The 25691-nt window shown below is 31.1% G+C and overlaps 1 protein-coding gene and 1 long non-coding RNA gene across 2 annotated transcripts in view; one reads left to right on the top strand and one right to left on the bottom strand.

Moving 5' to 3' along the window:
• The window catches only part of LOC143062798 (uncharacterized), a 528850-nt gene that overhangs the window by 410764 nt on the left and 92395 nt on the right, over positions 1-25691 (bottom strand). The window lies entirely within an intron of this gene.
• Positions 10375-15094, top strand: LOC143062097 (uncharacterized). The gene is made up of 4 exons (XR_012974545.1): positions 10375-10450; positions 12514-12651; positions 12778-12851; positions 14983-15094. It is a non-coding gene; the product is annotated as an uncharacterized LOC143062097 (long non-coding RNA).

Here is a 25691-nt window from a genome sequence, read left to right as displayed (position 1 = left end):
TATCGCCACGATTGCTTTGTACATTTTTTGAACATTTTCAAAGTTGTCCACGCTCATCACAATCATGAAGACCTCTACTCGACCGTACTACGACCTTACTAAGATCTGCACGATCACACTACGATCGTCAAAATGTTCATTTTTTTCACAGATCGTATTGACTAGTGGGACTGTGGTATTAAAAACATTTTGATACAAATGTAGTCATATTGACTGAAATATCTTTACCCCAAAATATAATCTCGTGCAATTTTTGAAGCAGAGAAGTTGAATATATAGTTTTATTCATGCAACAATATAAATATGCACGATAAGGGCGTATCATGCGCTCTTCGTGGAATTACTGTGAATTAATTAAGTATATTTGTTCCCTTATAATTTGTTTTTTTTTAATTGTTCGCTTTCAATATTTCTTTCATAATTTGAAGATCACGAATAAGTGAATATATTTCAAGGTTTTAACCCAAAAGCTAAATTGTATATGCCGTGTGGAAGAGACTTTGTTTTTAGATTTAAATTCTTCCATTATTTTATCGTACAGCTGGCTATTACAAAAACTTGATGCTAATATGCTACGATAAAGGTGGATATTGCGAAAGAAGATATAAATTCCGTAAAGGATTCACTTGTGACGTAAATCAACCATATGAATGCAAAAGAGCGATATGTTGCATTCGTAGTAAATATTAGAAAAACTCTTTTGTAAAAGAGATACTAAAGACACCTAATGTACATTCAAAATCAAAAGTTGAAAACAACCTAACAATGCCAAGGTCAAACAAAAAAGGAAAAACGACCAAAGGACGAAATAAAGTATTCAAAACATCGAAAAATATAGAAAAGAAATAAGGCATCAATTATCACATACTTGTGTCTCATAAAAGTCGTGTTTGGTAATTATTTGTATTTTAAAAGAACATTTTTATTCTTATTTAGATTGAATATTAATGCGTATCTTGCAGATAAATCGTACGACACTTACCCACCAGAATACAACTCATACCGGCCGAGGAATTAATAAAGAATTCAGGGTAAATTATAAATAAGTAAATTAATTAAATGTTTATGCATATATACAGTCTACAGAGGGATAATAAGATTGCGTCAAATACTAACACAATTTTGATACATTTTAATTATTCTATACAATGTTAAATTGTTTCTTATAGACTTTTTGTAAATTCAATATAGTTTTTGATTTGTTATAAATGAAATATGAGAAGTTGGATAAAATCGATAAAGAAGAACTAGGTACTTTATATTCCCTTTCATTAATATCATGAAATGTAACGCTACAGCATGTATAAAGATTAATTGTGAACTTATTTGCATTCTAATTTATTCAAACAATACATATATTTCGAATGCGTAACATTTTCTTGTTTTACTGTTATTCATTTAAAGCAATTTCTTCATTTTTCAGGCTACCAATTATGAAGACATATGTTCTAAGGTGACACTTGGATTTAGCTGATTCCAAACTATGATTTCAAATAAAATATTTTAAAAATAATCAATCATTCGAATATATAATATAAAAGAGGGACGAAAGATACCAAAGGGACAGTTAACAAACTCACAAATCGAAAACAAACTGACAACGCCATGGCTAAAATATATGTATCAGATGTGCATGATTCATTAAAACTATCACCACAGATGTATATGCGTCGGGAAAAAATTACCATAAAAGCTAATAACTCAATACGAAAATAAAGATCATCATCTCAAGATAACAAAAACCGTGAATATAAGAAATCAATATACTTATTCAGCAATAGACAGGTTTTATACGATATGTACAGCTTAAAATAAATAAAACTCAAAAGATGCGATACTTCCTTTAGAGTCAATCAATTTAAATCTGTCGAAGAGAAACCGATCAAACTATTGCAAAAAAAACTAAAGACGACAAAAAGACAACTTAACACTCCGTAGTATTTTAAGATTGATTATTACAATTCCTACGAAAACGGGGTGACCTTGAGGTTTCCGGTAAAAAGGGTAAGAGATCCAACTATAAATGTTGCAATTGCAATGTTGTTCGTGGTAAGAAGCATTCTGTGATAATTCTCATTCGAAAATGTCACACACTTAGAGAAGAAGACGGCATTGTGACAACGACAATTCGGTCATAACCATTGTCACTTGACGCAGATGTTCCACACAATCAACCATATTAAGATGTCATACAGAGACCCTCAACAGTCATCCTTCATATACAAAAATACAAAAAGAAGCAATAAAATATATCTTCTGACGGCGATCATGGCTCTTGGCACAAACTGGAGTAGCATATGGGGTTTAACTAGTATTTGGGATCCATAACCTTATTCATTAAAATAAATAAGTAATAAAAAGGAAATTTCATGGAAGCGACTTTTACGAAAAAGTTCCCCTTTAGTGTTTAAATGCTTAACATGTGAATATTCTAAAAAATATCATCAGCCTTTCTATATCTTCCATATCTTGTCTTGATGAATACTATTTTGTTGTTTCGACTGTTTTTGGTGATACCCTATTGGCGTGACTCTGTACTCATTCCGTCATTGTGTTATGGTTCAATGCTCACGTTTGTATTCTTGTCTTTCATTGGTGCTCATGTACTTTGTTTATATGCTTTGTGTGTGTGTGTGTGTTATTTTGATACAATCGATGTGGCTTTTTACTTATACATTTCGTTCTTATGTTATTGTGAAATGCCTTTTGTGCTTCTTTGTTCATAGTGATTAAAATTATGACCCAATGTTGACTGCTGTACTCCTATTTTGATATTTTCACCTATTATGTCTGTTTGTTTCGTTCACAGTTTGTTGTCATATAATAGAATTTGATGAGACTGTCATAAAAATGACAGGTTTAGCAAGCTATGAAACCAGGTTAAATCCACCGCTTTCTACATAAATATAAGAAAATGCCGGTACGAAATCAGGGATAGGACAGTTGTTATCCATTCGTTTGATAGCTTTAAGCTTTTGATTTTACCATTTGGTATTGAGAAACTTTCCAATTAGAATATTCCATGGAGTTCGGTACTTTGTTATTTTACTTTTTGTTATGTGACCTATACCAGTACAAAGTAATAACAAAATTATAAAAATATATATTAGTATTCAATACAGAACAAAGGTAACAAAAGAAAGGGTTGATGACAGCTGTTGCCATATATATGCCTTTTTCTTCAAGAGTAGTCATGTCAAGGTAAAGGGTGATAGATGAGCTTATTGACCTCACTACTAGTACAGAAAAGTAAACAGCTGGTTGTTACCACATCCTTTCGTTTATTACGTTTTTGTTGTATCTGACTTCAGGAACACTGATGAGAGAGATTTTGAAGGATAATTGCTTATGAAAAAGATAAATCTCTTTGATTAGGAACTCTCCATTTTGAATTTTCACCGGTGTATATTATTATTGTGATTTTACTTTTTCCATTCGCAGATGTTCAAATATGAAAATTTGGAATTGAAAAAATAGAAAAAAAAAAAACTCATCATAGATACCAGCACTAAATTTTGTATTTATGCCAGACGCGCGTTTCGTTTACCAAAGACTCATCAGTGACGCTGGAATCCAAAAAAGGCAAACAGGCAAAAAAAAGTACGAAGTTGAATAGTATTGAGGACCAAAATTACTAAAAGTTTTGCCAAATACAGCTAAGGTAATTTATTCCTGTGGTAAACAAGCCTTAGTATTTCAAAATTTCAAACGTTTCGTGTAACAGTTTATCTATAAATATGACCATATAAATGATAACATGATTACAATAGAAATTACTCTATGCATTACAAGCAAACATTTTCATAAACATGTTTAAGAATACAAATATGCAAGTAGACCTTAGTGAAGGTACTCATCTAAAATGATTACCAGAAGTAGAGGAATGCCGGATGTCTATAAACCATATTCCAACACAAGTATTATAATACTTATAGTTTCATGCATTTGACAAAAAAAAAGTTTATGGTATACCAAACTTAGATTTTCGCAGAAATGCACTGAATATATCACAAATATTTTAGTTATTTTAGTTATAGCATTTTAACCGTTTATCACTCACGTTTTATTTGTGCAGGTTATGCTAACTTCTATTCTTTACAAAGTCATGAATACTGAATAATCTTTATAATAATAAAACTCAGCCGAGTAAAGACCATTTTTTAAAAAGCTGAGTAATCTTATAAGACAATCACAACATAGAATATGCACTTGAACAGGTCAATATGTGTAATGATCATTATTAGATATAAATAAAAAAATATGGTATGATTGCCAATGAGGCTACTCTCCATCCAAGTCACAATGTATAAAAAATTAACAATTATTGTTATGTGTCAACGTACTGCCTTCAACACAGATTATTGGCTCACACTGAATAGCAAGATATAAAGGCCCCAAAAACAATTTAAACAGATAAAACCAACGGTCTAATCTATATAAAAGAACAAGAAACGAGAAACACCTATGAACACACCAAGAAATGAGAGCTACTGAATAAAAGTTTCCTGAATTAGGACAGGTGCATAACATGCAGCGGAATTAAACGTTTTAGCATGAGCAAACCTTCGTCCTAGCTTAAAGCAGTAGTGGAGTAAAGTCACAGGTAAATTTTCAGGAAAATTTTCAAAAGTCTGATATATTATGAATTAAAGAAATATGGTGTTCACGTCAATGAGGGTACAACGGAACAACAAAGATATACAAAAGACACCTATAAAGCAACATGTGTATATAGTATTGAACAACCGACATGTGTCTTTTAAAATATTTCAATCGTCCATTGTTTATAAAAGTTGTAATAAAACTGTAGACAAAATATAAAAGATCGTGCATCATCAACATATTCTCAAAATAACAAATAAACATTATAAAAGATTACTCTTCTATGTGAATTGCGCAAATTATTTGAATATGTACATGGATATTTGGTAGTTTAAATCCTTATCATCTGCTCATCTGATGACAGTTGTAACAATGGCTATCACATCGTATAGGTCACCAAACTGAAAAGAAATATGTACAAACTTGTCTCTTCACCCATATTTAAAAATGTCGGTTTTTGAACTGACATAACGTATACAGAGAAAAATACAATAAAATTAGCCTGCTTTTAGAATTAGACAATACTTTGCTTGTCAAGACGAAACAATATCTAGCCTGGGATCATGTTTCACTGTTCGACGCTAGAGCCAAGCGCCGCAAAATTCAACGACATGCATTATTTTATTGAATAATAAAATTATGCCGAAGACGACAGCATTATTTCTTGTCATATGGCGGGAATTATTTATATTGACACGAAAATTATTCTTAAATTAATAAAACTGCAAATTATTGAAAAATATATTTATAATAGTCCAAGCATTATTGATTTACACCTTGAATTAATTATAAATAAACGATCTGTTCGATACATTCATTGTTCATATACCACTCATTATGGAGAAAAATTATCACTTACATTGTAATGCACCTTGCTGAACTGACGCAAGGATAAGATTTTGCCTGGATGTCAATGTGAAGTGTATGTTTTAAACTCTAAATGCACAATCGGAGTAAATAGGACGGGTCGAGTTAGCGACCATTAGAGCATTTGTTGTTATCTGTAACACAGAATGATATTGCATTACAGTTACGACGGTGTGGAAAAAAATCGAACGGATTATTTCAACTTTTATAGTTGCAATAGCATTCTTTTAAGAAGCAACTCTCTCTTAAGACAATTATGACATATATGACACGGTAACTCTAACGTGTTTATTGATATGATTTAAAAAGGACACCTTAACTTGTACACTTGAACTTAAATCCACATATTTCATTATTGGATCTGTAAAGTTATCATACATTTTTCAAAATTTGCAACTTCTACTACATCTTATTTATCAGATGCATACGACTTATTGAAAAATACATGCAATTTGATATATGAATTTTAATTAAACATTGAATTGCGTGATAAATAACACACTGTGTATGCGTAACACAAATAAGATATTTACGTGAACAGCTGAATCTTAAATCAGTCTTGTCTTCTCAAAGGTTTTGTTTTTAACGACGACTACGCTGTGTTATCATAACTAAATTGTATTTTTTGTGGTAACTTTATTGATATGCGAGCATAAAAGGATAAAGTCATAAAAGAGAGGTGAGGGATACGAAAGGGATAGGATATTCAAACTCATATCGAAAATAATATGACAACGCCATGTCTAAAAAAAGAATATAACAAACAGACAAATAGCAGAACACAAAACTTTGAAAACTAACGAATAAGCAACACGAACTGCACCAAAAACTTGGTGGTGATCATACCTTGGGTAACGTCAGCGTCATCTGTATAATAATAAAAAAACCCACATGATTACTCGTTATTCAGATTGTTTGATAAATTAAAAGGACAAGACCTCCATTATTGATTTTGAATAAGATTTAGAATCATATCTTAAAGTATCAGATCCTCTTAACTTCCCTATTTATTTCGATCAGCAGTGTATATTACTGTGGATTCATTAATATTCGTTGGATATCCTGAATTTCGTGAAAACAGGAGACCCATGAATTTTAATGTTTAACGAAATACAAATTTTCTAAAGGAATGTATGCAAAACGACAAATTTAAATATTCACGATAATACAAGTTTTACTCATTCCACGAAATTTGGTATCCTCGAAAATAAATAAATCCACCCAGGAAATTGTTTGGAACGTTGAATTATTCATAGTGTTAATGTCTTCCAACATACTTTGATCTGCCATAGATATTTTTCTTTTCGTTTTTTGTTTATTTATAGATTTATACAAACATACAAAACAAAGAGATGTGGTTTGGTTGCCATTGCGACAACTATCCACCAAAGTTCAAATCAAAAGAAGCAAATGCGGGCTATCGTGAGTCCTTAACATACGAAAAAAACCGGCTATAAAAGGCCTCAACAAGAACAAAATCACAATTCAATTGAGAAAACTTGCGCTCTATTTTATTACAAAACAGATGATGAAAAACAAATATGATAGAAATGAACCAACGACAATCAATGAACTGCAGGTTTCTGACTTGGGACAGGCACATAAAAATGTGGCGGGGAAAACAAGTTTTTGAGCGCTCAACCTCATTACCTGGGACGGCTGTGTTAAAATACAGCATTAGAACCAACTATAAAAATCAGTTGAAAATCATGTAGTTCATTTTTTATTTGTATACACCGACCCATACAAACCCCCGCACGAAAGGCATGACATTCCTTGATTTGTGAATATAAACATTGCTTTAGATGATATTAAGGTCATATTTAAATATTGGAAAAAAGACATCTCATAATTTGAGAAATTGTCATTCATATTCACAGATGTTAAAATAAAATAAATAAATATTTCCGCCAATACATTTAGTATTATTGATAGCTTTGTTACAAAATCGCGTAGTGTATTTTTCATAAAAAAATGAAATGTTGTATAAAAAAAACCCCTCAAATATGCCTTAAATTATTCACTGGTATTACATAACTGTTGGAATTAAGGAGAGAAAACTACATTTCGGTTATATAAATTTATTTGTCATTTCAGGGAAACCGTACTTTTAATGTCAAATGAATAAAAGTATATTTTTAATAGTCGTGTACAATCTTAGGTATGATGGTATTCAATTACTGCAAAATTCATTCGGTTGTTGTGATATAAAAGAATGCAGGTTTACTTTTGATGTTGAAAAGTTCTTGTTATTCGTAGAATTTTGGGACTTTTAACAGTATTTTTTTATGATATTTACACGTCTTAAGATATCATTATGCATTTTTGTTATGCAAGTCATTTACTATCGTGTGATAAGGTGTCTCAGAATTTTTCCATTCTATTAACAATTAACACACCAATTTAAATGTGTACAAGATAGATGGGTCATGCGCTCTTTTGCACAGCTGCTTTTTAAATCCATAAATTTTTATTTAAAGAACCAGGCTTATAATTTGGTACTCCAGACACACTTTTCGCCAACATAAGACTCATCAGTGACGCTCAAAACAATATAGTTGTAAAGCCTTGATTTGGAGAGATTATTCTGCTTGCTAAAACACCTATACACTTATATGATGTACTTTGACATTTACATTGTTTACACTTTAACTTATCGATACTAGGGTTAGTGAGAGCCGATTGTGGATGCTAAAATTAAAGATATGTTAACATGATAGCATTATATTCTTTCCTCGTGTAATAGTATACAATTATTGCCTTTGCTTTTCAATATATCCCGAATTGACTTCATACAAAGGCTATTATTGCCAAATTATTAATTCCTGACCATATTTGTATCAAATTGTCAGTGTAATATATTCAATCAATTAATATTTTTGGAATTTTATAAATATCATATTGTCTCCTAGACAATAACAACATATTAGTAGTCATTCATTTATTTTTTTGTGTTTATTTTTGCACATCTTATGTATTTTCATCAAATACTCGGTAATAAATATTTATATTTTTTAAATTTTGATAACAATATCATGAAATTCATTACATGACGTCACAAAGTATATCGGTTTTAGAAATACTTAAAATAACAGTGCAATATGCTTTTTGTTTTGCAATATGCTTTTTGCTATCCGCCGTTTTCTATCTTCCTTCGAAAATATAGTTTTACATGCGACTATCCCTGAAAGAATCAAATTAGTTAAACAATACGAATTATTTCAAAATGATGAACAAATCTTCATACTACCTGAACATAAAATATTAAGTTTGCATACATTGTTTTTTTTTTGTCCTCTTGTTTTATGCTTTAAAACTATATATATATACATTCATAACCAGAACGGTAACCCGATTGTCTAATCAGAGAGGGAAAATAGAACGGCGGATTTCCAGTAACCAGTTAGGGTTATAAGCAGATTTTTTCAATGACAAGTTGGATAGTCTTAACAAATCAAATATTGATTAAACATTCAATATGTATAAACAGTAGAATAATGCGCTTTGCTAGAAAATATTCTGATTCAAACAAAACGTTCCCTGATGCTGAGAGTTGATTGATTTTTAACAATTGACAACACATATTTTACGTGCGTCTACGTGTTCCTCTTCTTGTCGATTTATTACCTATGTGAGCTTTAATGTATACAGTAGCTTTTCATGAATAACTTTCAGTTCTTAATATAGCATGCCCCTTCCCAAAACACAAAGTTGGGTTACTGTGTTGAAATTGTCTTCTCAAAGAACTTGTAATTAGTCTGCTTTATATCGTGCCTTACATCTAGAAGTTGAGAATCGATTAAGAAATGAACTTTGCGATAACATAGATGAATGTAGCTCGACAATTATTATTAATTCATCACTTCTATGCAGCAAAATTCCAGTAGCGGTGTATATGGTGAAGCTATTCAAAAGTTAATGTTAAAATTTATATCTTGATACAGGTTTGCTGCTATTGAAATAAAATTCCTATTTGTAAAGTTTTTAAAATATTTTAAAGTTTGATCATGACTTGGTTGGTAGTTATAGAATATCAGTTTCACACATGACCATTGAAATGTTCCAATTGTCGTTACCAACCTCTAGTCATTTTTTTCTTCTTCAATTTTGTATTTGATTAAACCTCCTAATTTTTCTTATAAGTCTTATGTAGAAAAAAATCCGAATTTTGAGTACCAAATTATAAGCAACAAAATCGGCCTACACTTCCGAATCATCTCCGATTACCACGAAATTTTAATGGCGTTAGTAGCCGAATCGTTTTTGATCTTTGTTGTGTCTTAGGGGTGTTGTTGGATATTTTTATCGGTTTCGTTTTGCAATCTTATTTTCTGTTTTTCTTCAAAGTATGTTTTTCTTTATATTCCCTTGGTATCTTTTGCTTTTTTTGTTTGTTATTTCAAGAAAATCTGAATTTCGTAAACTTTCTTTTGACTTAGATAAACCTTAAACCTTTCCTTTTTGTTACCAGTGGTAAGGGTTCTATTAAAAAAATGTAACTTTTTGGAAACACTGAGTGAAAACAATTTGTCGTTATATTTCATAAATGCTGAAACTGTAGATTTGTCATACGTTTTACAAGCATATTTCTTTATATGTTAACTGAATGATAATGACTTGTATTGCTAATGTAATGTAAAATAAAACCTTTAATATAATGTTATCCTAATTTGATATTTATCCGCATCAAAACTTAAATTGTGTTCTAACACGATTTAGATACTCAATAGTTTTATTTTCATTCTATTATCATGTTTTACCCTCCGATTTTAACATATAGCATGCTGTTTTATAGTTTAATCCAATCTTGTACATGTCTTTTTAATTCATGCATATAACGAGAGACACATCTGTCTAAAAATCTATTTTGCTTTCATATTTAAAGCAGCATGAACATTCAAGGATACACTGCAAACATCCAAGATGAAGTCAATCCAGGTGATCGTCGCTATTCTAGTGTTAACCGCTGTGTGCGTTTCAGGTCAGTTCAATACCAAGTTCTTTTATTCTTTATGCTTCCATATTAACAAGGCAAAACTGTTTGTCGAAGATTCTGACATTTGGTTTTATTCTGTCATTTTGTCCCTACAATGAGAAATTAAAAATATATGTTTATTAAAATTTTTGCTTCATATATATTATGTTTTTTAATTCTGTTTAAATATTATTCTGTAACTGCCAGAAAAAGAAAAAAAGTTATTATATCTATGACACAGGTGATTAAATTAACATCACAATAGCTCTAACTCATCTTGACTCATGTTGAAGGTTTTTATTACTTACTGTAAGAATATTTCGAAATATGTTGGAATACATAAAAAGTAAAATTACAAAATACAAAACTCCAAGAAAAATTCAAATCGGAAGTTCCTTATCATAAGCGAATGGAAATGATATTATATCATTTCTTTTTCTTTGCCTGTTGTTTCTTTAACAGAGAATAACATATCAGTTTGATGTGTTTTTTACGGCAACAAATGAATCTTAAATTTACTGAACACCACTTTAAATCTGCGTTATCAGTTTTTTTCTAAACAAAAGTTAGAGTTTTCACTACGCACGAAAGGTTGAAGAACATTTTCATGTTGTGCTTGAATACAGCTATTTGAATTGGGAAAAAATTTCATTTTTCAAATCTAGGCCCGTTAAGGTTTAGTCACATTAAATACGGAACCAATCAATTTTACTGCACCAGATGTGCATTTTGACAATAGATTTCAATAGATCGAGGCCAACATAATTAAAGATCAAACACTTAGTTAAAATAATTTAAGAGTTTGTTCAACTTTTTCTCGTCCAACTGTACCTTACTTCCGTGATGAAAATAAAATCAAAATAAATTATTTCTTATGAAGCGGTCTTTTATGACGTCTTTAAACTAAACCAATTGGATGTTGGATGTGTGTTATTCTTTCAAAATAATATTTAAGTAATTCATTTTGATGTAGTATGGCGAAGTGTATGATATATAAAAGAAAATATGAGAAAATCTGGGGGTTGCTAGGTAAACAACATTCAAATCATATATGAAAATATTAAAGAAAATGAACAACATAGTTCAATGAATTGAACTAATTTACAACAAATAAATGAAAAATTCAACATGAAAGACATTGGTCATATTGTAGTTTTCATCTTGTTTGAATTTGGCTAGTTAAAATATCTCGAGACAGAACGACATGGTGCAGTGTAATTTATATTTCGGTTTTCAGTCATTCAACTTTCATTTCAACTAGAAACATTGAAGTGTTGGTTATTATGAAGTTTTTTTGTTTTTTTTTAATTTTAGATAATTTTTTATTTTCTTTATTTTAACATACATGGTATTGTTGTCGTTCAATACTTAATACTTACATATTTTTTTATGGTTTGTCGTCAATTTCGATTTCTTTGTTACATTGGGTACATCAACGTACATTATGACTGCTTTTGATGTGGCAAATATACTCATGAAATACTATTTATGAGTATTACTTAAAACCAACTAACATCTCAGGATATACATAAGCTTAACTGGAATACCTAATTTTGACAATTAAAAGCCAAAAATAAAGGAAATCACACGTTATAACTATGTATACGACTGCATGTGATTTTGTAATATCACAATTGTTCTACTTTTTATTAACTATCCCGAAAATTAAGCTCGTGGAGAGATAACGAATTATGAATCGGTTCATCATTTTCAGTAATCAAAAGAAGAAGCAATATTTTACGTGTGAACATGGACATATCCCTTGTGCGTTAAGAAATGACTAATATTCATGTTGAGCGTCAATAATTTGTATTATCAAATTCATTTTTTTCTTATTTATTACCCTGTTGAAAATGTTTTTAAGTGTTTTGGACGAAGTAATAATATAATCATTTCGTTTTCTTCCGAACAGAAATATTACATACTCTAAGACCTTCTTATTTCAACCAGTTTATGAAGTGTATGTTGTTAAATTTAATATTCAGTGTTAGATCTATTTTAGATTATCTTTTTTTTATGTATTGCTCTTTCTGTTGTCCGACAAATAACAACCTTATTATATCTTACAGCTGGCTATTACAAAAACTTGATGCCAATATGCTACGATAAAGATGGTTATTGTGAAATTGGAAATGCATGTCGCAAAGGATTTACATGTGACGTAAATCAACCATATGGATGCAAAGGTGCTAAATGTTGTATTCGTGGTACGTATTGATATTAAATGTTTGTTAAGAATTTTAAAGCACACAACTTATGTCTTAAAACGTCGTGTTTGGTGACTATTTCAATCTAAGCTTGATATGAATTTAATTTTAATTATCATCTTTTAGATCAAGTATACAACACTTATGAACCACAGGGATATAACAGTCATCGTCACTGGTAGAAATTACAAATCAGTAAGGTAATGTGTACAAAAGGATTTTTTTATATTACTACACGCAATGGTTATTTTAAGTCAATATTCACATATCCTTGGTACACACGGAACATGCTTCCGATGTTCCATATTATGTTCTAGACTCCCATAGTCTGAAGGTTTTCTGATAAATTCTTTTGAAGAACGAACTTGAATTCGTATATCAACTCTAAACGCATAATGCATTTTCAATGAGTAAATATACATTGTTCACTGGTAGTTTTATTCATTTGACGGATAAAACATCTACACGAATGAAAATATACATAAAACCATATGGTAGACTTGTTGTACTAAATATAAATCAAGCTTTCCATCCCCAAAAGCTGAAATTCTATAAAGGAGTAGGTCCGGTAAGGATCGATTTTGGCTTCAAATTTCAGGTTCATCAGACGAAAGATTTTGACCACTTTTTAAACACTTAAGTGTCTATTTCATTTGAAACAATGGTATGATACTAAACCCCTTACGGGAAGGATTGTGCCTGATGTTCATATGATGAAATCATAATCTTTCAGTCAGTTTAATTGAAGTCTGGAGCTGGCATGTCAGTTAACTGCTAGTAGTCTGTTGTTATTTATGTATTATTGTCATTTTGTTTATTTTCTTTGGTTACATCTTCTGACATCAGACTCGGACTTCTCTTGAACTGAATTTTAATGTGCGTATTGTTATGCTTTTACTTTTCTACACTGGTTAGAGGTATAGGGGGAGGGTTGAGATCTCACAAAGATGTTTAACCCCGCCGCATTTTTTGCGCCTGTCCCAAGTCAGGAGCCTCTTGTTAGTCTTGTATTATTTAAATTTTAGTTTCTTGTGAACAATTTGGAAATTAGTATGGCGTTCATTATCACTGAACTAGTATATATTTGTTTAGGGGCCAGCTGAAGGACGCCTCCGGGTGCGGGAATTTCTCGCTACATTGAAGACCTGTTGGTGACCTTCTGCTGTTGTGTTTTTTTATTTTGGTCGGGTTGTTGTCTCTTTGACACATTCCCCATTTCCATTCTCAATTTTATTAATTAGTTTTTGTGAAAGATTTTAACTGATTAAGTCATTAAAAACGACCCGATTCAAGCTCAAATATGAAAAATCTACCAAAAAAGCTAAAAAATGTCACTTTTCAGATGGTTTTTGTAAAAAATGAAAGTGGCCGCATCCGTGTTCATCCTCAACCTTAATATATGTTATGTATTATCATAAAATACACCCTACATTTTAATATTAAGGATGAACACGAATGCGGCCAATTTCGTTTTACACGTAAACCATCTAAAATTTAACTAAAATGCTCGAATTGTGAAGATTTCAGTAACTTAGCATGACTTAATGCTGCTAGTACACGATATATGTGCATTGTATAGTCAACAACAGCCCATATTTATGTAGTAGAAACATTCTTCTGTCGAAAAAATAACTAAAAGTGGACATTTTAACAATTTTGCAATACTGCTATATTTTGGGGCCAAAAAGAGGTCTTACTGGACCTACTCCTTTTCGATTAAAGGGGTGTTTAATCATATTATTGTCGTGAGGCACGACATGTATGTTTAATATGGTCAAAATTATAGAAAACTGTTAACAAAAATTTGTATTTCCGAAATACTCAGGATTTCCTACCTCAGGAATAGATCACCGTAGCTTGAATTTGTAAAACCTTCCTGAATTAGGCTCGTCAATGCTCATTTGCCACGTACTTTATTTGGTATTTTTATTATTTTTCTTTTCCAGTTTCATTTATAAGTCTTTTGTTAACGAAACGCGTGTGTAGGGTACAAAATATAAATCATGATATCTATGATGAGTTTATTTACGATGCAATTTGTGACAAATCTCAATAAAATATCTTCGAATGATGGCTTATCTGTTTTGTAGATCATTTAGGTAAAAGGACAACTGAAATTTATATCAATAATACATGGTGTTGTCAAATCAAGAGACTTATATGCACGAATCAACACTTTTGTTTCTTTTGACCAAATGTAATTCTAAAGCAAGGATGAGGATTAATTGTCATCAATTTTCTTTATTTTAATCTACACCAGAAATATATATCGAAGAATAGTATTTGAACCGTTCGCCATTATCAACTTCAATTAATGAATTTATTTTTCAGGCTACGGTTACCGAAGAGAGATGTTCTAAGAGGATATATTTAAATGAAGTCAATAACAAACTATGATTTTGTTTAATAAAAGATTTAAGAAATAAAAAAATGTCCGAGTTTATGATATACTTTATATGTCAACATAAAAAAACTGTAGCATATATTTAGTTTGATTATATGATAGATTTTGTTTTCTTTATTCGTTATACAAAGACATTTGCATTGCACACAACAACCATGGCATGTTTCACTACCACTAACAGTTAACAAAATTACAAATGTAGATGCGCTGGAAAAGTATAATATAGAGTTAAAGCTATTTACTCAATAAATAAAAGATCGAAAACCCACAAATCAATAAACACAAGAACAACAAAAGATAAGAAGTCAAAATACTTCTTCAACAATAGATACTTTTCTGAAAACTAAATATAGTTTAAAGTGAATAAAAGTTATTAATAATTTGAAAAAGAGACAGAATAACTACAATCAGAATGCATTTGTCGAACAGAAATCAACAAAACTATGAGAAAAAAGAACGATGAAACGGCAAACAACCGCCTACAAAACACTATAGGTACTAACGAGAATAATAAAATACCAAGAATCATAAGATACAAAAGGATCATTCAAACTCATTAGTCGCATATATACTGAGAAATCCATGTCTAAAAAGACAAAAACAGACTCAAAATAGGACACAAAGCACGATACAGAAAACCAAGGACTGAGAAAAAAGAAACCCTACCAAAAGAAGGGGTGATCTCATGTGCTCTGGAAGGGTAATCAGGTTTTGCTGTACACGTTGTACCCATGTTTTTGTTTATGTGAATACATTTTCGATGATAAGTCATTTTCACTCTGTTTGATAATTATTAAATTGGCCACATTACTAAAAGTCGTTTTACAAAAAAAAAAAAAAAAAAACCCAAACCCCCCAAACCCCCCCCACCCCAAAAAAAACCCAAAAAAACACAAGAAATCTGTACAAGCTGAAAAATCAATTTAACATGATGTCGTCAATTACGTTGCTACGTCATTGATATTATTGAAAATGCTTCAAATATTATCAAAGGAACAAAGAAGAATCTACAAAAGAAACATACTATAACACGAACGAAATACGACGTCAAGACAACACAGTCTACAAATTACTTCACAGAAAACTGAGCAATGAACTCGACAAAAAAACGTAGATTCTCTAGAGGCAACGAACGTGTTGATCATAACAGGTAAACATGCAGTAATTGTCAATAGTTACACATAAATTCCATAAGGTATACCATACAATGGATCGGCAGTAAAACGCTTGCCAAAGTGGGGCGTCCGTTTGGCTGTGCGGAATGTATCAAGTTTGGCTTCAGTTAATTTTTCGAATTATATGATGTAAAATTAACCAGTTGAAACCTTATTGAAAACATTGGGTTTTTTTTTATAAATATTACTACGTGTACCATTGACTAAAAGATCAAAATGAACAGATATGAATGTTTTCATTACCCGTAGAATTTGATTTTAACGGCAGATCTGTAGTTGTTTCTGTCGAATTTATTCACTTTGATTAGACTAATTCAGTGGGTCATTTCTTCAAAACGTTATGGTTCTAAGTTCTAATCTTATTTGGTAGTTTGTAAGTAACCTAATGACACAATGTCTTTATTAAACAACAAGACTTATGTGTATAACAGAAACATCGAACTTTAAGATAAATTCTAAAAAGGGAAACATCATTAAAATTGACAAAACATAAAAAATGATTATTCATGGTTTTACAGCTAGCTAAATCTCTCACTTGTATGACAGTTGTAAATAGTTCTGTTACATTGTCAAAATTAACAGAATAAATATCTTTTGAAAATGTATCGTATGTGTGTAAGACTCTGAACCACGATGGTAGCCCGAACCGCGATGGTCACGCTGTGGTGCGATAGTTCAACGCTGAAGTGCGTTTTTCATCACGCTGAAGTACAATGCCGGCATTGTGATGATAGCTTGTTGATAGCTACGCCGAAGTGCGATGGTGGTAACGCTGAAGTGCGATGGTCTATTCAAACTAAATTTTCAAATCTTTTAAATTCAATGTAGAAGTCAATGTGTATGTAAGAAGCAGTTTTACAGGGGTTTTAGTTGATGAGACGTATATAATTAGTTATCAAAGGTACCAGGATTATAATTTAGTACGCCAGACGCGCGTTTCGTCTACATAAGACTCATCAGTGACGCTCATATCAAACTATTTATAAAGCCAAACAAGTACAATGTTGAAGAGCATTCAGGATCCAAAAGTCCAAAAAATTGTGCCAAATGCGGCTAAGGTAATCTATGCCTGGGATAAGAAAATCCTTAGTTTTTCATAAAATTCAAAGTTTTGTAAACAGGAAAATTATAAAAATGACCACATTATTGATATTCATGTCAACACCGAAATGTTGACTACTAGGCTGTTGATATCCTCGGGGACGAAACGTCCACCAGCAGTGGCATATATATAAAATTTTAAAACTACGAGAAATGGGAGGATTAGTCGATAGAATATAACTTAAACTTTTGTCGAGATTTTTGTCCCCGAAGGGTGACTGGGGAATAGAAATATGGTCACTTGGTCTTCTTCCGATCGGCAGTAAAAGCGGCCAAAGCGGGCGTCCGATTTGCAGTGCGGAATGTATCAAGTTTGCAGCTACGTCCGGTCAGAATGGGGGCGTTAAATCCGATGCCTCATTCAAAGAGAGTGTCACGCTCTTTACATGATAAGAACCCTTGCTACAACTCTTTGAGGGGTCCGTACGTGGCCTGTTGCAAGGCAAAATGTCTGTCCTTGTCCAATATATCCTCATTTCCCAGTGGCAGTCCAAATTTCACCGACCATCATCCCGGATGGCCTATATTATTACAAGACCTACCTATTTGATTTATTGTCAACTTGTTTTCGTTCCTATGCATGAAATATCTTCCGCTGGGCGTTTAGCAACCAACAATCAATCAATCAATCTGTCGAGATTTTTTTTCTCGAAATCGACGAAAGGTTCTTTTTAACGTATGTTGAATCGTGTCCGCAGACAGAATATCCGTGTAATAATACGGTATTTAAACATTAATATCATAAGAGGAACATGAAAGTAAAGTTAAATTTCGATGCAAAATTATGTTTACATAAGAAATTAAAAATGACGATTTCTCATTTAGTATCCATCTGTATTAAAGGACAACAATAAACATGTTACTTCATATATTTAATATTAAAAATTCTACTTTTCATAATAATTGCACGTCTGTGAATTTTTAACTAGCAATCATGCGTCAAATAGACCATTGAACATCAGCGTAAGGACCATCGAAATTCGGCGTAGACCATCGCACTCCAGCGTGACTAGCGCACTTCAGCGTCTCCATGGCACATTCGAGTCCGCCATGTGTATGCCGTAGATCTATTTATTTAAACAATTAACTTTTAATTAAATCATCAATTGCAGCAGTACATTTTCTAACATTCAATATTAGATCCAAACAGGGTATTATATAGGGTATTTTGTTTTAGATTTAAGAAGATATAAGAAGATGTGGTATGAGTTCAAATGTGACAACTCTCTATCCAAGTCACAATTTATTGAAGTAAATTATTATAGGTCATATTAACGTCTTGAACACAGAGGGTTGGCTCCACCGAACAGCAAGATATAAAGGGTCCAAAAAAAGTACAAGTGAAAAACCATTCAAACGGAATAACTAAAGTTCTAATCTATATAAAAAAAGATATTTTTGCTATACATGTATTTATTTGCCTATATTAAATACTGCAAAACCAATTTAAATTACAAATTTTTAAATATATCTGCACTAGAAAAGCATGAGATATGGACAAAATGAAAAAAAAATTGCGTTATTTTTGAATTGCATACTTATTGATAATTTCAATCACGGGTGTCCTCCGTTTTCTTGCAGTTTATTTTAAAACATAAGTGGTATTCTTTGGATACATTAAGTCTTCTTTATACCAATAATAAGCAATTTATGCTAACAAACGAGAGACGAAAGATACCAGAGGGATAGTTAAACTCTTAAATCGAAAATAAACTAACAGCGCCATGGCTAAAAATGAAAAAGACAAACAGACAAACAATAGTACACATGATACAACATATAAAACTAAAGAATAAGCAACAAAAACACCACCAAATACTGGGGATGAACTCAGGTGCTCCGGAAGGGTAAGCAGATCCTGCTCCACAAGTGGCACCCATCGTGTAGCTCATGTTATAACAAATTCGGTAAATAGTATAATTCGGTAGGTCACATTCATAAAAGGGAATGGGGTTGTACTTACGATGTAAGAAACATATCCGATAACATCTGTGAAACGGTTATTCCATAACGGTCAACCAACTCGTGATGGCATCCGTACACAGGACATTGATTGAAAATACTCATTTTTCAACAATTGAGATAATGTGCATACATGAAAAACTATCTTTTAAAAAACATAAGGATTAAATGAATTATTTGAAAATATATGCATCAATTATGTCATTTCATTGATTGTATTCAGTTTATTGTGTATTCTTACAACTCCTAGTCTGTTGTTTTTATCCCTAATTGAAACCCTTTAATTCTTTCTGATTATGTTCAAATATAAGTGGAAAATTGTTTCGTCGTTTTCGGATACCTTTATATTTCCTTGTTGAAAGTAAACTTCCAATTAAAAATAAATTGATATCTTCAAAGCTCTTAATTTAAATATGTGTGTTTTATCGGGATCAATATCATAGTCTTTAATTTTAGACTTTAACACTTCTTTGATTCTTTGCTTTACTGGCAAAAAGAATAGTTTATGATCATTCTGACTATACGTAGCAATAACGCCTTTTTTTAAAGTCGTTTTTTTTTTTTTTTTTTTTTTTTTTTTAAATATGTTGACATTTTTATAAATTTCCTGTTTACAAAACTTTTAATTTTTCGAAAAACTAAGGATTTCTTGGCCAGGAATAGATTACCTTAGCCGCATTTGGCACAACTTTTTGGAGTTTCGGATCCTTAATGCTCTTCAACTTCGTACTTGATTGGCTTTATAAATATTTTGATATGAGCGTCACTGATGAGTCTTATGTAGACGAAACGCGCGTCCGGCGTACTAAATTATAATCCTGGTATTGTCCATTTGACTTCTATATTTTTGCAGAAAGAAATTCTTAAAAATTCATTTTTATAGATTAATATTTTTTTCCTCGATGTATGTTAATATATGATATATACGAACTCTGACATATGTTCATATGTTCTGTTAGTGGACATGGGTTATGACATAATTTACCAACTATAAAAACATTTTTTTTAATTTTCCCAAATTGTTTGCTTCCAAGATGTGCATTTTGCACATTAATAAATAACTGAATGCAATTTTAACTTTAGTCTGTTTTTTAATAAACTTTTCAGATCCTCTTTGCATTGTTCTAAAACTCACATGCTAAAAGCTTGAAAAGCTTGTATATAGTAAGTTAACTTATATAATGACATAAAATCAATAATCAAAATTATAAAGCGATGATCATTTTCATTGGTGTCCTTTAATATTCAAATTGGTAAAATCACATGGTTCAAATAAACAAACATTAAAAGCACATGTATGTTGATTTTGTTTTGATTGGAAGGCCGTTACACTACTTATACTTACTCCATCAGATAATCAACACTTCAAAAAATAAAATTAACATAGAGACTTATGGGAAACTTTTTTAATTATTGACCAAAAATTATGAAATTAATAGTCTGAGTTCGTATATATCATATATTAACATACATCGAAGAAAAAATTATTAATTTATAAAAATGAATTTTTAAGATTTTTTTTCTGCAAATATATAGAAGTCAAATGGACAATACATTTGATAACTACTATCAGTCAGTGCTTTGGCATAAATAGCTATGTAATTTTGTAATATTTTGTAGAATTTTCCCTTAATATTAGTTGTTTTTTCGTTATCTGAGGGAAATATACAACACAAAATATTTTGACACCCACAAAAAAACTGATCTTTACGGGAGACTACTGAAATTTACTACAAGTACAAATGTGTGATGCAATAGCTGAATGAAATCCGTGTCGTACGGAAGGTAACTCTTGCTATTCAGTTCGTTGGACAAACTTTCTTTTAAACATCTAGGAAAACGTGTTGCAAGCGAACGTTAAAATAAATATAAAAAATTCCCTTTCTTTAACAATATTTTCTCTAAACTATGTAAGAGGAAATAAGCTTTTGTGCAAGAGATATTTTTTTTTATATATGTTTCCGGTCAAATGCCAGCTATCTTAAATCATAAACTTGAAACGAAAATCTTAATTCGGTTATATGTATCATTGACTTTAATTTTGATTTTGTCAATTTAAAAAAAAATCCTTGAAGAAACTGTATGTCAGTACTCAAAGACATAATGAACTATTGTAAAATTTTGTTATTTTTATTTGCCACCAAGCGATAACCGTAACAGCTATTGAATTTGTACAATTTACATCGAATCGACTTAGAATGATAAACCATACTATAAGTGATAAGTGATAAACATATGTAAACGGCATTTCCTCAGAAACTGGATCGACCTAATAATGTATGTATGTGCTGGTGTCAAGTCCTGGGAGTGAACTTGTATGATGCTAACCGTATAGTTTTTTTCTGATTTCAATTATATTGTACCAATCCAAACAAACAGGTTACAGTGTGATTTCCGTATATGTGATTCTAGCCAAGTCGAGGTGAAATGAAGCATTTCAATAATAAGATTAAGATGTAACTGATATGAATTACTAATATCACATAAACATGATAATTAGGCATTAATTTACGTTGGCTTAATTTGATGGAACATTAAGTAATATATATGTTACTTATGTTGATACACTAGTGTTATTTTTTTACAATATTTTTATCATGCTACCTGTGTCCCAGTTAAACGATAGCTGATGTTAGTAGATGTCGTTGTAGGATTACACAGGTAAATGAAGGTATAATTCACTATAAAGGTACAACTAATTTGTTTTCTCATTTTATGTCAGAAAAATCATTAAAAATATTAAAACACGAAATAAAATAAAATATCGGATACCAAAATTGAAATTATACATTTTGAATGTTTTTTTTTACTTTCACAGTCTTTCACATATGGAGTATTTGCTATTGCATCAGTTTTTGTTTATTACATTGCTTTGTCTCTTTATACTCGATTTTTGAGATTTGAACATCTTTAAACTAATGATGCATGAATGTGAACTGAGAGAGAAGATACTCGAAAAATTTAGTTTGTATCCTGTGGAGAAATGATGACTCTAAAGTCAAGGCGATTGATTGTAAGATATGAAATATTAAGGTGGTACCCAACACTTTCACTAAAATTAATTTGGCTCGTTAAATTTTCATAAAATTTTTGACACTTTAACGAAAATATCAAGTTTTTTTTTTAAAATTTGAACCTACCGTTTTGTTAGAAAAATTACACTGGTTATAAAGCAATTTGACAAATACCAATTTTGATCATTGAGAAGCTTTATAAACCTTTCACAACACAACGTAATTAAAACGTTAAGCCGACTTTACAGAGTTATCTCCCTGTAGTGTTATGTACCACCTTAAGAAGGAATAAAACAACCATAAATGACTATTTTGCAATTGAAAATAGACAAAGGAAAATAATAATAATATACAAATGTATGTGGGTAGCCATATTATACTGTTTGGACTTTCAAATTTGACTTAAAATATAATATAGAATGTATACAAAAGAGGGGCGAAAAATACCAGAGGGACAGTCAAACTCATAGATAACAAATTAACGGACAACGCCATGGCTAAAAAAGAGAAAGACAAACAGACAAATAAAAGTACTCAAGACACAACATCGAAAACTAATAAGTAAGCAACACGAATATTGACATCGACAATTATCTTGTCTCCACTTATACCCATTCTTAGTGAAGACTAAGTTGTACTGCTGTTATTGTATATACTTTTAAAAATCTTATCAGTTTAAATACAAAAGAATATCGAGTTCGGAAAATTCCCACCACTTTGTACATTAAACTGTTTACTTAATACAGCGTACTCTCGTTTTTTGCTGTCATACTGGTGTCGATAGAATCTTACAAATAGATGTTTTATTGAAGTGCTGCATCTTGAATAAACATGGTTTTGTCCCCACCGGATATCCCATAATAAGTGTCATGATGAAATATAAATATGTATCCTAAATTTGCCTGAGTAACAAGTCGTGGATAAATTGAGGATAGTTTCCAGGCTGAGGTGTACAACCTCCTTATTCCCCCCACCTGTATTTGGCAACGGGTTTACTATGTGGTCATGCATAAAATGGCATTATTGAATAAAACTGTGGATGAACCATCTCAGTTTCCTCATGTGTAAAGACGTCGGAGAGACAATATTTATAAAAATTAACTTCTTACATGTACTATCTGGGAAAACAGGCTGATAGTTTTGTATGTTAAACTTTGTTTATAATTGAAACACTTAATAAACTACGTGCTTCCGAAGCCTTTTTCTGGATTTACCAGAACGTAGATTGATTTGAATCTAATTAAATTCCTTTTCTGCACGTAACTAAGAAGTTATATGTGCCAATGTGACGTTGCAATAGATCACATATTGTTTTAATCTTTTCATATATATACTTCTTAAACATAAAATTCATGTTCAGAAATTACCATTTACATGTTTGATCAGGTCTACATTTGCTTTCATTTGATTATTACACTAGTATATGTTCAACAAAATAGGATTCAAAAGTGTTGTAAAACATTTGTATTGGATGGTTTGATATTATGTTCGCATGAATGCTGAAACTGTACATCCTGTTTACATGTTTAACACGTACATTTAATCCGAGTCATACAAACGTTGCTTAATTTCTTAATGTATTGTAAAAATAACAATTAATTTAATATTATCCGACTTCGAAATATATATGCTTCATGTCTCAAATTGTGTTCAAACGCGATTATTGAAATCCACAATTCATTTTTCAATTTAAAAGGAATTTTGTTCTTAACTTTACACGTGATTGAGATTACCTTTTTTGTTTAATCCAATTCTAAACATTTCATGATAATCGTAGCATACAGCTTGCAACACATTTGTCTGAAAAATCTATTTTACTTCCATACTTAAAATATCATCAGCACTCAAGTCTACACAACTGCAAGATGAAGTCAATCCATGTGATATGTGCGGTCTTCTTGATCGCCGCCCTCTGTGATGCGGGTAAGGTTTATGTAAACAATATTTTCTATATCTATTTAATTTTCAGTTTGTAATGTTAGAACAAAAAGTTATCGATGTATATCTCCAATCATTATTGGGAAAAAATCTTGGACAAATATCCTGAATTAAAGTTCGTGCAAACATAAAATGAATATGAGAGTCACTTCACTGGCAAAGTTTTGTCACATTTGCGAGCCGGGCAACATCTCCTATTTCTATATTCCATGCTATTTAGCTTCGCGACTTATTTTAATGTTTAATTTTATGTTTAAGTAATGTTTTTATTGATAGTTTGTCATAATCATTTTAGACATGCAGGAGAGTAACGCAATATATCTAGTCTGCCTACCAGTCCGCAGATACTGAGATCATTTCCGGTTTTTGGCCGAGTTCGTTTTGCTCAGGATTTGTTGTTCGATAATGTGTTGTGTATACTGCTGTTTGTCTATTGGTCTTTTATTTTGCCATGGCGTTATCAGTTTATTTTCGACTTATGAGTTTGAATACCCCTTTGATACCTTTTGCCACTCTTTTGATGTCTACTCCGATAGTACTAGGAAAACATATGTTCTTACATTACACATAACTGAAACATATGCAAAATTTCATTGTATAAAATTATTACATTAATTTGTAAAAAGCTTAGTAACACGGTAGAATTGCATGCCTGTTATCAGCCAAGTTCAATTAAATTCACGTTTCGAAACAAGGTATGGTTTTTTGCTTTATGCTGTTATTCTTAAATGTTCCAAATGGAATATATTTTGTAGAACTCTTAGTTTTGAAATCAAAGCGGGCGATATAAATATTTTGTATCAGTATTCTTTATTGACATCATAAATAAATCTATATGGGATCACAAAACGAACGTTACGAATAAAGCGATAAACGGTAAGTGACTGTTTATCAGAAAGAATTGTATGATCAATATTATATAAATTAGGCTGTTTGTCTTCTTGATTGAATTGTTTTACATTTCATGGTCTTTTATGAATGTTGTTCCTCAATGCTCTTCAACTTCGTACTTTATTTGGCCTTTTTAACCATTTTGGATTCGAGCGTATATACAAAATTTAGTCCTGGTATCTATGACGAGTTTAATTATAGCTGTTCATACGGTACGGGCTTTGCTATCTTTGATAGTCGTTCGGTGACCTTTACCTGTAGTTGATAATTTCAGTGTCATTTTGGTCTCTTGAAGAGCGTTGTCTGAGATACGGTGGAAAAATCTGTTTCTTTTATGATATATAATCGTAGTAACATGTCATCGTTCGTTTAGTTTTGAAAACAAAATATCGGGATCTTTATATCAGAAGTCATTAGTCATGGTCGTCTTTTGTCACGAAACTGAAATCGGACGATAGGAAGAAAATATGTTGACACGATAGAAATGTTACATAATCACAAGTTCATTATACAACAGTCCACTTCGACGGAAGTCCAAATCGATTAATGATTTGA

Source organism: Mytilus galloprovincialis, chromosome 2, assembly GCF_965363235.1.
Source record: "Mytilus galloprovincialis chromosome 2, xbMytGall1.hap1.1, whole genome shotgun sequence".
Lineage (NCBI taxonomy): Eukaryota > Metazoa > Mollusca > Bivalvia > Mytilida > Mytilidae > Mytilus > Mytilus galloprovincialis.
Note: the sequence above shows the minus strand (reverse complement) of the source record. Positions and strands in the feature narration are given on the sequence as shown.